This window comes from Lissotriton helveticus, chromosome 4_1, assembly GCF_964261635.1.
Source record: "Lissotriton helveticus chromosome 4_1, aLisHel1.1, whole genome shotgun sequence".
NCBI classification, from domain to species: Eukaryota; Metazoa; Chordata; class Amphibia; order Caudata; family Salamandridae; genus Lissotriton; species Lissotriton helveticus.
The window spans coordinates 930,638,040-930,650,922 of NC_136063.1; the positions used below are offsets into that span (position 1 = coordinate 930,638,040).

At 41.1% G+C, this 12,883-nt stretch overlaps 1 protein-coding gene across 3 annotated transcripts in view; it reads right to left on the reverse strand.

Annotated features, from left to right (window-relative positions):
- Window positions 1-12,883, reverse strand: part of ARHGAP28 (Rho GTPase activating protein 28) — a 1,241,333-nt gene that overhangs the window by 548,153 nt on the left and 680,297 nt on the right. The gene's annotated exons all lie outside the window — the stretch shown is intronic.

Below are 12,883 nucleotides of genomic sequence, written 5' to 3' on the forward strand. Positions count from 1 at the left end.
CCTCCACAAAGGCCCTGGCGCACTTTTTTAAAGTTGTTACCAGTGGTCTTGTGACTTCATTTGAGAAAATCTTTGGAGTCATCCCTGCTTTCTTTCATTCTATTTTTTCCACTCTGCTTCGAGAATTGCCATTTTTACTTGCATTACCAGCGGACGCTCTTGTGCTTTTTTACATTTTTAAATATGGATGTCCCTCCTATGCAACCTCCCGACCTGCAGCTGCTGACACTGTTCCGCAATCGCATGCTAGAATATTATGGCACAATGCCGTTGGCGATATTAAGCACGGCATATGGATTATCTTTTCGATTCTCCTACTTCACCTGTGTCCAGCCTGTATTTCACTGCCTGACCTGTGATTTCGATTGGGCCATTGATTTGTGTCTCTGCGGACCGGTTTCTCCTGACGTCGACTTTAATCAGCTGATGACTCCTATCATTACTCACGAGTTGGTTTGTCCTGGCGAAAGGATTATGGCTGTGGCATTGATGCATGGACTAATTGGTCCCTGGAATTTACTGGCGGCAACACAGTCTTTCTTGGAACAGAGCTTTCTTGAAAACCCACCGAGCTGTCCTCTGATGGTGATAGAGGATCCGGTGCTGGGAGAGCACGTATGTTCTTTTCCGCTTTTAAATTGGATGGCTGAACTGTTTTCGGATGAAGACGGTGACTTCCTATTGGAGGCTGTTGCAGCTTATTTTGCATACACAGTTATGTCATAGACCTTTTTCATGTTTGATATGCTGAGTACTAGCATTTCATTGACAATTCATTGACCTATTTGTCAAGTTTTTATTATTTACCTTGCCTATTGGCTTAAGACTCGATAAAGTACTTGGCTGTTTTATTTTTCTTTAGCATTACATTTTCCTAGTTTTTAATGCTTTACCTTGCGGACCGTCCACATATAAACTTGCAATCTGCTCTCATGAGATGGCACTTCTATTATCTTATTCAGTTCGTTTCCGGATCATGGGGAGGTGTCATCTAGGTCCTGGATATCTTTACACCGTGTTAAATTAGCATGGGCTCATTACCGGTTTAAACGCCATTTTTCCTTTTTTGCAACTTCTGCACACGACACTTAGTTGTTGCTTTAGCTTTCAACCTAGTAGTTCATCGTGGTTTACATGAGAATAATATGTTATTGCTCTACTATCTGCTTTGCTTGTTAAACTATATCTGTACAGCGAGTGCTAAAGTTTCAAGAACAACACGATACAGAATTGTTATGAGGTCTGATCTCCACGACTTCATACTCATAACATAAGTGCAACTTCTGCCAATTCTGGGCATGAGGCGGGTTTTATATTGCTTTGCCGAACACACATACACAACACTTGATGCGGTTCACATGAAGAGAGAGCTGGTGTATGCTGATGTGATTCCTTCAAATCTAAGACACTAAAGTATGGGCACGCCCTAAACCAACACAAAGAGACCTTCTTAGCAAATAATATAATATGTGTATTAGGGAGGGTGAGATATAAGCAGCCGCGGGCCGTGGAGGGAGTTACGGTGAGGCAGGGAGGCGGGGAGGGGGAGAAGCAGGGTGGAGCCCTCTCCACCCTGCCCCTCCCCCTCCCCGCCTCCCTGCCCCACCGTAACTCCCTCCACGGCCCGCGGCTGCTTATAAGTGTTGCTAACTCTTATTCATTTACAGCATGTTAACATACTATCACCATTCGCTTTTTATGTACTAGTAACTATGCTGGTAATTTTGCTACTGATAATATGTGTACTTGTATTATCTAAGATACTACGCCTGAGAAGACGGCATTAGTAAATAAACATTTCAAATACACATGTGTTCTTCTTAACTCCATGTTCTGGTTTCTAAGAAATATATAACGACCGACTGTTCATGAGTTCCACGTATCCTGAGGTACTATAAGTTCATATTCTGGATTGTCTAAACATTGAGAGTTTGTTATATCCAATGTGACACTGTACCTAGCTTGCTAAGGGGTTTTTGATTACTAAGGTGAGTTTTGGGACACCCTAATTCGCCGAGGTTCCAATCCTCTGTCCACAGTTCTGTGTGAGAACAGAAACCCTGCGACAGGGGCACCCCCGACCCTTGCTGGAGCTTCATCATACTTGCGATACAACTCCAGCAATGCGCCACCTTTACGGCACAGATACATCACGCATCTGTGCTGTTTTTGCCCCATGATGCGCCGCATTGTAAATGCAGCACACCATAGGTGACGGAACAGCGGCACAGAATGACTAACACATCCCTGGTGATGCGCCAGTCATCATAAATCTATCCCTATGCTTCTTATCTTGTTCGAGATGAACCGCCATATGTATCATCAAAGTTTTTTGCATTTCCTAAATAGCGAACTTTAAGGAATAAATAGCGATTCTTTACCATTCCTAGTTTGCGATGAGCTATTTGCTAATTACAAATTACCCATTCATTTCCTTCATTTCCATAGGGCGGTTGGACTCACTTTTAGCTCGAACGGCTGAATGGATTTCCACGAAACTTGGCAAAATTGTAGGGACTGGTAGCCCGATGTGCCTTTGCTATGTCTCAAGATATATGCTCCAGTGGTTTTTACGAAAATTAACTTTGAAAAATATATATTGGGCTACATTGGCCTATATATATGTTGTAGCCCAAATGTAGCCCAATGTAGCCCAATGAAGCCCAATGTAGCCCAATGTAGCCCAAAGATGGCCGCCAGAGACGAAAAAAAACAAATGTAGCCCAAATATCAGCCAGATGTAGCCCAACTATAGCCCAGTGACAGAATGACCAATCAGCTTCGCAAACCTCCGTTACGCGAAGCGGAGCGCTGTTACAGATATATATCTTTTTTTGAACGTTCATTTCTCAAAATCCACTGGAGCACATATATTGAGACATAGCAAAGGCACATCGGGCTACCAGTCCCTAATATTTTACCAAGTTTCGTGCAAATCCATTCAGCCGTTCGATTATTATTATTATTTTTTTTTTTTGCCCCGCGGGGCCCTTTTAAAACCTCCACATCAAACCTAGGGGGTCAGCGAGGATCTACTATTCCCCCTTATGGTCATTTGCCCCTTCGCTTTCGCCTCCTCTTGTCTCTCGATCCTACCGAGAGAAAAGATGGCGGCCGCTACGGACTGTTTGGAATGTTGACAGACGCCGGAGAACCAATCAGCTTCGCTTCACAAAGCTCTGTTGCGCGAAAAGTACGCGTCCTGGAGCGCTGCCCAGAGCGCGCTTACAGATATATATCTTTTTTTAAACGTTAATTTCTCAAAATCCACTGTAGCACATATATTGAGACCTACAAAAGGCACATCGGGCTACCAGTCCCTACAATTTTGCCAAGTTTCGTGCAAATCCATTCAGCCGTTCGGGCTAAAAGTGAGGCCAACCGCCCTATGGAAATTAACATGGGAAAAACGCGTTTTGGGACCCCCCTTTTTTCTCGGCCCCCCCTTGACGAACCCCCCCCAAATTTTCAAGGGCTGCTCAGAAACAAAATGTGCCATTTTCCTGAAAATTTCAGCCAATTCCGTCCACAAACGCCAAAGTTATTAGACATAGAATTTTCAAAAATCCCATAGAGAAAAAATCCTAACTATATATACCTACTGGCGACCGCCAGTAGGTAATATATATATATATATATATATATATGTCATGATGTGTTTGTGTGTGTGTGTGCAGCTGCGTGCATATGAGTGTTTGTATGTGTGTGTTAATGCATGCAAACAAGAATATCCCTAAACAGCTCTTCTATGAGGACTCACTCAGGAAAAGTGCTGCCAAGGAGGACAAAAGAAGCAGTTCAAGGCCATGTTGAAGGCCTCCCTGAAGTCCTTCAAGATCAACACTGCCACCTGGGAAACCCCTGTAATGACCTGTCAAGAGGCAAAGCCTACTGCTGAGGCTCAAAGAAAGAGTGAAGTACGCAAGACCAGGGCTGCCCGCATTTCACTGACAATGTCATCACATGTGTGCCCGACGTGTGACAGGGCGTTCCAAGCCCGAATCAGATTACTCAGTAATCTTTAGACGCACAGAGCCTGGTCATCAAATCAATGAGATGTTGAGATCTTCATTGGCATGGGCAAAAGAGAGAAAGACCATTTGCATCTTGTTTCTGTTTTTTTATTTTTTATTTATGAATCCAGTAAAAAAAAATCAAAAATAAGTTGTAAGAGATGGAATCTAAGAGCTTAATTTATATCTTGGTGGTATGAATACTCCGTTACGACGGTGTATACACGCCACCAGGATAAAGGTCCGCCCGCCTGCCCGATTTAGACAACTCCGTCTTCTCGTTGGATCAACCCCTCCAACTACCCTGCAGAGTAAGGATTGTTGGTCTTTGAGCTCTAATTCTGATTTAGATGGGCTGAATTAGAGATCAGTTTACACTGCCAGTCACGACCAGGAAAACCCAGCACTGAGGTGCAGTGAAAACTGCTATATGTTCCCCTTGCCATGGGAGATAATTCCCATGGTCAGGGGAGCATTTTCTTTTTTATTTTCAAAAGAAAAATCCTGCTTCGGGATTTTCTCTGTGAAACTAAAAAGAAACCAGTTTGGTGCAAAAAAACATTATGTTGATGGAGCCCTGCATCAAACTGTAAACAGCACTTATTGGAGCCGCCCAGATGGAGGTTCCTAGCTATGCTTTAAGAAATGACTGCCTGCTCTTCAGTTTGACGGACATCACATCTGACAAGGTAATGGTGTAATTTACTTTGTCTCTCTTATGAAGACACAGGCTTAACATCTAAATTAGGTCCTAAAAATCACAGAAACTTGGTGGAGTATGAAAAGTGGAGGGCATAGGGTATGTATCATCAAAGAAATGCTTATATAAATTGATATTTGTGGGTACTTTTTAGTGCCTTGCAGTAACCTTTCAACATTTCAAACATTGTAATGACCTTACACTTTTCATCTTAACAGCACATTTGGCAAGGTGTAAGGATAAAATGTAATTGTTTTAGGTCTTTTTGGTCTGAATTATGAAAGCACCGCTGTCCAAAAAACGAATCGCTGACGATATACGTACAGATGGCTTTAGGTCCACCCCTTTCAACCTTTGGCTTTTTTTTTCATCCTCATACAGGCATTGGCTTAAAGCTTCGCCAATCACATTTTGGTCAGCCTAGTGGAGTATTCACTCTCAACCAATGCCATTGAATGTTTTGGTGTATCCTTCCACCTCTGCTCGAGTGTTGCACTGAACTGCATGAAGGACAACTTCCCAACTATAGCCCTCTCCTGCTAGCTCTGTCCTGTGTGTGTCACTAAAATGTGCTAATGCTGCAGGTGTTACCTGCTAAATCCAGACCTATAGGCTTCACTCACTTCTAAGAAGTTCACAGTAGAAATGTCTGGATCTCATTGTATATATAAACGATGGTCAAATAAAAACAATGACTTACACTACCAACAGCAACAAATAGCATTCTACATGGTTCAAGTTTCCACCCACGATCTTTTAAGAAGAGTATACCCTACGGTCAACTTCTTAGAATGAGTCGAAATTGTACAATTGATGATATCTTTAAAGAAAAATCAGAAGAAACTGTCAGGAAATGTCAACAAAGAGGCTACAAGAGATATGATGTCGAAGAAGGAAGAAAAAGAACAGAAAATTTAACACAACAGGAAACACTTACTAACAAACAGACAAATAAGGAGAAAATGGAAGCAGACAAAAACATACAATTCATAATGACATACAATAAAGAACACAACCCAATCAGGAGAATTATGAACAAATACCGGAATGTCATTAAGAGAGATCCAGGTATCGGATGCAAACTTAGTGACAACATTGACATCTCTTTCAAGAAATCACCTTCGCTAAAGGACAGACTGACTCAGAGCCACTTCATGAGCGCACACAATGAATCGTGGTTAACCAGCCGCCAAAAAGGGTGTATAAAATGCGATAAGTGCAAAGCCTGTATAATGGGTAAAAACATGAAAAGTCTGACAGATTTCAAAAAACAACAATTCACCATCAAACAAAGAATCACATATGAGACCAGCTAAGTAGTTTACATGATTACTTTTATACATAGGCAGCACCATTTGCCAAGTGAAAAAAGGAATCCTGGAACATAAACAAGTAATAACAAATGGAGAGACAAACTATGCCATAAAAAACACTTTGAAACCCCTGAAAAATACACCTGGAAGAACAACAAATACAGTGGAATTGCACCTGTACCAGAACATGAAAGAGGAGGACACTGAAACTTAGAAAATTCGAGTCCAAATTGATCATTAGATTCAGAAAAAACAACCTATGAATGCGGAAGATCTCTTTGTCCATTTATAACCAAGGAAAAATTTGAAAGTATGCAGCAATCACATATATTTGAGTACATTTTCATCATTAAGTTCGAAGAAATTCAGTCACTTAGACAAAACCATAGGAGAAATGAGAGGAAAAAAAGAAATAAGATATGTTAGGAGAAGGATCCCAGGCAAATCTGCAAAGGGAAACAGACAAATACAACTGACGAACACAAGACCAAGGACAGAGTACACTAATACACGACTTGGTCACCCAGCATGTAATCAGTCACTAATAAGAGACATGCAAAGACAAACTGGAATCCTACTTTATAATCATAATGAATTAAAAGTATAAAAGAATTATAACATGACTAATACTAACTGATGATGATCGAGAATTATTTATTTATACAATTTGGAATATGAACATTGCAAATATTTGTATATATTGTTGTTTGAACAAACATAACAAACTGCATATCCCAGAATGAGTTACTGAGGGCACATGGGAGCAGTAGTATATAATGGAAAGGGCTAACAGACTTCCCTAACCGTAAACACACCTTGATGGTGAAATGCGTTGGTGGCAGTGAGAAATAAAATACCTCTGATTGCAACAAGACTGGAGTGTGACATTCCTTTGCTTAATTATAGCTATATGTCTATATGTATCTATATCTATCTATCTATATCTATATCTATATATATATATATATATATATATATATATATACATATTCACTGAAAAAACCATAGGTTATACACCATATATAGTTAGGAATTAGCATTTACAAAACCTTATTTTACTCACACAAAACCATTGAAATTCGCATATATAGTTAGTTGCACTAACTATATATCGCGCACCCGCAATCCACTGCTGATCATGTCACATATTACATCATTCATGACATGGTCAGTGACATCACTGATGACATCACTGATGACATCTCAAATGACATCACTGATGACATCACTGATGACATCTCAAATGACATCACTGATGACATCACTGATGACAACATCCAGTGACTGTATGTTTCTGTAAAGTTAAAATATGTCTTACATATTGAAGAATGAGTGGATTTATAAGTGTCTGGATGAAGGATTTAGTAGGTGCATGACTGACTGTATGAGTGAGTGATTAAATGTGTCTCACTGAGTGCATGGGTTAGTGACTAAACTGTCTTAATTTGTGCATCATTATATCTGTTGTTCTGTAAAGTGCTGCATGTGTCGATCAGTAGCTATATGAGTAACTATATGGGTTATTGATTGGTTGCCCAAGTATTTGTATGGGAGACTGAGTGTGTGTGTGGGTGGCTGGGAGGTGTATGACTCTGTGCATAGATGTGTGAGCAGTTGATTTACTAGATGTATGGGTTCAAAAGTGCATGTGGAAACAGCTGTATGGGTGGTTGACTGTGTGCATGAGTGTATTGGTGAGTGAATGGATATCTCAGTGCTACATGTCAAAGTAAGTACATATGTAAAACACCGTACATTTGAGAGTTGACATATATAAATAACTGTGCATAAGAGCCAGTGAATGTGTGAGTGGCTGTATGGATCATTGTGAACTTGTACCCGGGATTGTATAAGAGAGTAAATATGTGTTAGTATATGTTTGAATAAGTAAGGTGTGTATAACTGTATAGTTGAGAAAATGGAGGTGTGATTGATTCTTTGCATGACTGACTAGGTGTGTGTGTAACTCCATGGATGAGTGACAGTCTGTGAGTGTCTGTTTACACTGAGTGTATCTAAGGTTATATTAGAGTCTGAAGAGGTTCATCGTATTATCACATGAATGATGTCATCAGTGATGTGATCAGTAATGTCAAATGAGATGTCATCAGTGATGTCATCAGTGATGTCATTTGAGATGTCATCAGTGAGGTCATCAGTGATGTCATTTGAGATGTCATCAGTGATGTCATCAGTGATGTCACTGACCATGTCATGAATGATGTAATATGTGACATGATCAGCAGTGGATTGCGGGTGCGCGATATATAGTTAGTGCAACTATCTATATATGCGAATTTCAATGGTTTTGTGTGAGTAAAATAAGGTTTTGTAAATGCTAATTCCTAACTATATATGGTGTATAACCTAAGGTTTTTTCAGTGAATTTTCAAGGTTTTGTAAATGCTAATTCCTAACTATATATGGTCTATAACCTATGGTTTTTTCAGTGAATGTCAATGGTTTTTTAATAGCAAATATCAAAAGCTTTCAAATGTATTCTTCTTTAAATCGAAAAATATATTTTGTATGTTTTTAATACAATTTTTTTATGTATATATTTTATTTTTTTTTTGTTTCGCTACCGGTCCGCGCACCGGGTAGCTTCCCGTTAGCTCAATTTGGTGCCGCGACCCGGTCCGCGAACCGGTAAACGTTCCGTTTGCGCAACTTTGCGAAAATTTGAAAAAAATGTGTTTTTTTTTTCACACATATGGGCCTCCTCAGCCACCCTCAGAAAACCTAGGGGGTCAGGATACGTCTCCCGTGCCCCCTTATAACCATTTCCCACATTGTTTTTCCTCCATCTTGTGATTAAATTCGACCGAAACACAAGATGGCGGACTCCCGTTACGCTACCGGTTAGCTACCCGGTTCGCGTACCGGGTAGCGCCTCTACCGCGAAAAAACTGAATTTTTTATTTTTTTTATTTTTTGCCCCGCGGGACCCTTTAATAGCCCCCTCATCAATCCTAGGGGGTCAGGAGGGGTCTACCTTGCCCCCTTTCATTAATTTCCCCCTTCGTTTTTCTTCACCTCTTGTCTCTCGATTCTACCGAGAGACAAGATGGCGGCCGCTCCGGACTGTTTAGAATGTTGACAGACACCGGAGAGCCAATCAGCTTCGCTTCGCGAAGTTCCGTTACGCGTCAGGTACGCGAACCGGGGCGCTAACCGGAGCGCTGTTACAGATATATATATTTTTTTGAACGTTAATTTATCAAAATCCACTGGAGCACATATATTGAGACCTAGCAAAGGCACATCGGGCAAACAATATCTACAATTTTGCCAAGTTTCGTGGAAATCCAGTCAGCCATTCGAGCTAAAAGTGAGTCCAACCACCCTATGGAAAATTGCATGGGAAAAACGCGTTTTGGGACCCCCCTTTTTTCTCGGCCCCCCCTTGACGAAACCCCCCCAAATTTTCAGGGGCTGCTCAGAAACACAATGTTCCATTTTTCTGAAAATTTCAGCCAATTTCGTCCTCAAACGCCAAAGTTATTCGACATAGAATTTTCTAAAATCCCATAGGAAAAAAATCCTAACTATATATACCTACTGGTGACCGCCAGTAGGTAATATATATATATATATATATATATATATATATATATATATATATATATCCCAAACCACTTTCTCCACAAGAAAGAATATATATATATATATATATATATATATATATATATATATATATATATATATACATACATAGAGAGCAAGAGATTTGATTTTCTTAACATCACACCCACGTTCCTTGATAATATAAATACCTATGGAGATGTGCAGTTAAGAATAGTCATCATCATAAATCATAAATACTCTATTTCGGCATGCAAGCCACAAAAGTATCCACTTCTTTACTATCCATACAATAATAAAAGACCTGATGTTTGGAATACAGAAATATGTGTTATAATTAAAATTCAAGAAAGGTGCCAATTTAAAACATAAACTAGGAATTAAAAGGAAAAAGCCATCTAAATAATTGGGGTACATAAATATACAATTGGTAGACGGTGTAAAATGTTAACAAATTCTCAGGTTTGCACTCATCTGTTGGTGCCCCCCAGTCCCTAGGGTTTGACAATTACGCAACAACCGAGATACCCGCATAAACCCACAGGGCAAAGGGCATGCGTATTTAGAGCTTATTCAAATGGTGAGTAAACACTGACTAGACCATAAAAAGTATGAATAATATAGTTAAAACCATATACTAAAATTAGCACTCTCCTGCCTTTTTTAGCTTTTTTTCCTAATGCCCCATATATGACCAAACAATTTAGTACCTGCACAGGCAGACAGAAGTCTAGCATCAGATGTTCAAATTTGCAGGGCTTCTGTATGGTTGCGAGTTCCCAACTATTTTCAGATAGGTCTTAGTCAGTTTGTTCTAGGGAGTGCATACGCCGGGCAGACAAACATTACATGGGCAAAATTTTCAATGGAAGCTTCACCGCCGAAGCAGTGCCGAAATGTCAGTGAGTTACTGTGCCATCTGCCTATTAAATCATTCAGGGGGAGAGTACCAAACCTAAATTGGATGTATAGTTTCCTAATGTTTGGCACTTGTACCATGTCTAAGTAATGCTCCAAAGAGCTGTCCATTTTATGGTCCATAAATTCTGATGTTAACTTCCCCCAAGACATGCTGCTTAGCTCAGCATGTGCTACAGAATCCCAGTATCGTGTTTTTACATGGCACTTTGGGGGAAACAAAGAAAGGTCAATATTTTCCCAAGTTCCTTATAACCCAATTTCAGTTACAAGTCTCCTCACGTTGCCCAGCCAGCGGATTTTATTAGATTTGTCCAGTCTGCTGACTTCCGCAAGGGCAGTGGCACATGGGAACAATTTGGAAGTGGACCTAATTGTCATCCAAAATGACAATGGGCATAACTTAGCTTTATCAGCAATTGATTGCCTTCCCTTTCCAATTTTAGGGGATGGAGTGGGGTTCTTTGGGACAACATCACCAGACTCCTTAGGAATTTATTCTCCAATCTGGTGAGTTCGTCCATTCTGTCAAATCCCCACCATTCCGACCCATAGAGGCCAGAGCTCACTGCTTTTAGATCGTAGATTTGCAAAGCAGCAGCAACCGGTTTACTAGTTGAGGTACGATGTTCTTTCGTCAAGGCCCCTACAATCTGTTTGTGTTTCAGGTTATCTTAATTAAACTGGGTTTTATGCCTAGATAATTGAAAGTGCTAATCCTCTGGAGCAGTACCCCACCAAGGGTAGGCCTATCCCTGAAAGACTTATGAGGATTCAATACCATGAATTTAGTTTTAGACTTATTTATCTCTAAGCCTCGCTTGTCACGAAATCTTTAATTCAATTGAGGTGCAGCTGGAGCCCCCCTAGCGTTTTAGACAACAACAAAGTGCCATCTGCAAATAGGAGGGTCACTACTTTTTAACCTGGGTGCATCTGCTGGAACCTAAGATAAATACTGGACAACACTATTCATGTAAAGGGAAAAAATTGTAGGTGACAATACGCACCCTTGCCGCCTCCCCTGCTCACATAGATTGAGTGCCCCACCGAACTCTGGCAAAGCTAGCCTCATGAAGGCGAATGATCAAAGTTAAAATTTCACTTGGCAGACCCATGATTTTTAATACTTGCCATAGATTCTTTCTTGGGACAAGATCAAATGCTGTTTTTAGATCCATAAAAGCAACATATAGGCTACCCTGCCCAACAACCTCAGTTTTTCAGTATAACAGAAGAAGACCTGGGAGACTGGCCATGTAGCCTTGGATTCTCCTTCAACCAAACTGTGTGAGCTTAGACGTGTCGTTTCTACGCCCATTGTGCTCCAAGTAACTCATCTTGCAAAATAAAGAAAGCTCAGAAAAGTGGAGAAATTGGATTATGTGAGATACCAGGCATTGACATTATGTGTACCACTGTGTCCAATGAAGAGGCGCTGCTGCGAAGGCCATTTCAGCAAGCTATATAGGGAGGGAGGCTGTTTAAACTACCCCAAGCCGCTCCCCGCCTTCCCTCCGTCAGTAAAGGCCAACTGTTATTATTGTCAGCACAGTACAAGAAGCATACATGCAAGAAAACAGGAAGGCCCGCATAAACACCAGAAATGCTGCTGCGGATAATATTTACAGTGAGCACGTGCCCTCCCCTCTTCCTCTCTCCAGCCCCCCTCTCACCGTGCCAGAGTTCAACCCGCCGGCACACTCATCGCTGAGCTGCCTCTGTCCACCCCCCCAAATACCTCTGACACACAGCTATGCCCACGCCGACATCCGCGTGACCCCAACCTGCTGAAATCCCGGCTTCACTCCCCACTCACCCAACGCTCCTCGCTCAAAAATACGGTACATGTCATTTTCACAGGAGCGAAAGCGATCAACCACAGCAACAGATGCAGGTTGGGGAAAGCAAAAGCTGTGCGAATCCCCCCCCCCCCCCCCCCCGCCCCCATAGTTTAACAACGATTTTACCTTTGCCTGAACCACATTAAATTATTGTTCAATTGGGCCAACCAAAAAACAACGATGACATACAATAAACAGAACAATAATCAGACCGGCACTTTACTTTATCCACATGTTTTGGAAACTAAACCATGCCCAACAGGCAGCAGAAATGTGCTAAAGCAATTATGCACATGGCATGAGAGTGTCAGAGGGAAACATCCCAACACATGTTAAAGATTTAACCGCGCGTCATCGCACCGCCCCCTCTCCCTCCCCGCAACCACTCGAGAAAAAAAACAGAAGGGTCGGCTTACAGCATCTTAGCCATGAACAAAGAAAAATATTAAGGTGCGCTTTGATTTTTTTCTTCAGAATTCTGCTCCACTGGGGATGAGTACGGCAAACCGA